This window comes from Puma concolor, chromosome D2 (genome assembly GCF_028749965.1).
Source record: "Puma concolor isolate L17-30 chromosome D2, mPumCon1.1.hap2, whole genome shotgun sequence".
Taxonomy (NCBI): Eukaryota; Metazoa; Chordata; class Mammalia; order Carnivora; family Felidae; genus Puma; species Puma concolor.
Genome location: NC_141677.1, coordinates 20,504,255 through 20,507,235, shown reverse-complemented (window position 1 = coordinate 20,507,235; position 2,981 = coordinate 20,504,255). Strand labels below are relative to the sequence as shown.

Below are 2,981 nucleotides of genomic sequence, written 5' to 3'. Positions count from 1 at the left end.
TAGAAGTCTTTGTGTATCCTTCATCCTATTTCTTTATTTCACAGAAAACACTTTGATCACAGAAAACACCTTCTTTTTTTAGTTTTTATTTCCTGAGCACTGCTATTTTTATTTCAGCTCCTTATATCTTGCCATCTTTTGCCTGCATCCTGTGAACAATTCTTTTTGTGGGACACAATTCAATTCACTACGCCTTTTTTGTCCACTCTTGGTGCTCATAACTCCTCTTTTTTTTCCTCATAGGCCCTCTTAATCACTTTCTATTTTGTACATCTTGTTTACTTGCTCATTCCTGACAAACCTCTCCCAAGACTTCTGGAGTAGGCAAGGGGACAAACACAAGAACACAAACACGTTTCAAAAGTTGGGACATAGGAAAGTATACCTGTCATCTGAAAGAAGCTAATTTCTAATGGCTACAATTAGATCCAACCATAGGGTATAATAAATCCCTTACCTGGTATTGGTCATTGACTTTGACAGTCAGTAGCACCCCAGTAAAAAATAGTGTTGGGGTACCTGGGTGGCTCAGTCGGTTAAGCGTCTGACTTTGGCTCAGGTCATGATCTCACGGTTCGTGGGTTCGATCCCCGTGTTGGACTCTGTGCTGACAGCTCAGAACCTGGAGCCTGCTTCTGATTCTGTGTCTCCCTCTCTCTCTACCCCTCCCCTGTTCACGCTCTCTCTCTGTGTCTCTCAAAAATAAATAAATGTAAAAAAAAAAGAAAAAAAAAAGAAATAGTGTTGCCCCTTCCTCTAATCGTCTCCCTTTTGTGTATGTTTCTGAACAAATGTAAATTTTAGTCATGTATATACATTTCTTTGAATGGGGTGGGGGGGAAATGGAGAGGAAGTTATAACCGAAAGTGGTATTTAACCTGTTCAGTTGTTGTGTTGAAATGAATTCTGAGGTGATTTCAATGATCTTAGATCCTAATACTGGTAGCTGAAGAGTAACAGCTTTTTGTCTTGTGTCAAAATTCTCCCTCTCCTGGCTTTAACTTTTCTCCCCATTTGTTATTTTCCTGGTTTCTTCTTTCTATTATGAAGCATAGATTTCAATAGAGCTTTTGAGTTTTTCAGTGTTTAACAGAATCTTAAGATTTTGCCTTGAAGTTTGGAGACTATAATATTTCTGAATAAAGAAATTGGGCTTGATGGTCTTCTGCCTCGTGTTGCTGGAGTGATCAGGAGGATCATGTGTTATAATGGAGGATGCTTCAATGCTGGGGCAGATGGAGGGAGTCCCCCAAAACAAAGAGTTCAGCCGATGACAGGGGCACTGGTGGAGCTCACACCAACCCCAGTGGCCTGGCCCTGGTGAGCCCCCACTACATCCACGGGCCAGAGACCCCTTTTACCTCCTAGCACTAGCAGACCATGTGCAGAAGGCTGATGAATTCATCCAAGCAAATGACACCAAGCTGGGAGCAAATCCAATATTGACAAGAATAAACAGGGGCGCCCGGGTGGCTCTGTCGGTTTAGCAATTACCACTCAGGTCATGATCTCATGGTTGGTAAGTTAGACTCCACCTTGGGCCCTGTGCTGACAGCTCAGAACCTGGAGCCTGCTTCAGATTCTGTGTATCCATCTATCTCTACCCCTCCCCTGCTCACAATCTGTCTCTTTGTCTCTCAGAAAATGAATAAACATTAAAAGAAATTGAAAAAAAAGAATAAACCAGGAAGGTATTGGAAGATGCTTGAACAGATGCTGACTTGCACCATGTAGCTTGTGATATAGAGGGAAAAAATCTGGCATTTACTACCTTTATAAATTAGAGAGAAGCCAGCAGTATTTTTCTATTTATATATATTTTATATAAACATAAACATATATATAAATATACTTATATATTCTTATTTATATAAATATAAATTTATATTTATATCTATTTTTATAAAAATGTTTCTATATATTTTTTGAGAGAGAGAGACAGAGCATGAGTGGGGGAGGGGCAGAGAGAGAGGGAGACACAGAATATGAAGCAGGCTTCAGGCTCTGAGCTGTCAGCACAGAGCCTGAAGCAGGTCTCAAACTTATGAACTGCGAGATCATGACCTGAGCCAAAGTCGGAGGCTTAACTGAGCCACCGAGTCACCCCTATTTATATCTATTTTCTATTTATTATTATTATCTAAAGGGATAGGGGACAAATTGTCCACATGACTTTCTTGGTACCTATAAGCTACAGCATGACCTGTCCTGGACTCCCTATGAGGACATTGAGAAACAAGATGCTAAAATCAGCATAGTGGATAAGTTGCTAAACCAGCCAGTGACCCTGCCTCCAAGCACTGAACTCACCTTCCAGGAACTGACTCACTGAGTGGACTCTGACAAACAGCTTTCATACCAAAGACCATAACCTCCTTGTTGCCCTCATTCTCTGCTTTCATAGGAAGTGGCATGAGAATTGAGGTCTTGTAGGTGAATCATGAACTTGAAAGGAGACCTTGCATGAATATAAATGCTGTCATTATTTCTTTTAGTTATGATGGCAATGAATCATATCAGTCTCTTTTGTGATCCTTTCTGGGTCATAGGTACCCAACCAGTCACTTTCAGAGTATTGGCCAGTGGTACTTTCCTTCTTTTTTATTTCCATTTGATCTCCCATTAGTCAGGCCATTAAAGAAAGAAGAGTTTCTTTTTCTCACATAAAGTTGGGTAAGGCATTAAAAAAAACAAATTTTTTTTAATGTTTATTTTTGAGAGGGAGAGAGAGAGAGATAGAGAATGAGCAAAGGAGGGGCAGAGAGAAAGGGGGACAGAGAATCCAAAGCAGGCTCCACATGGACAACAGAGAGCCCAATGTGGGCCTCAAACTCATGAGTTGTGAGTCTGACACTTAACCAACTGAGCTACCCAGGTACCTCTGGGTCATCCTGCTTCTTAAAAAATAACTGGAAGTAATCTGTGAGAAGAAATTATGTCACTTAAAATCAAATGGAAGGAGTCTTTTACCATAAAGAAAA

At 40.5% G+C, this 2,981-nt stretch overlaps 1 pseudogene; it reads left to right on the top strand.

Moving 5' to 3' along the window:
• Positions 1-1,208: 1,208 nt before the first annotated feature.
• Positions 1,209-2,332, top strand: LOC147575934 (uncharacterized protein C1orf50 pseudogene; annotated as a pseudogene).
• The last annotated feature ends 649 nt before the right edge of the window (positions 2,333-2,981 follow it).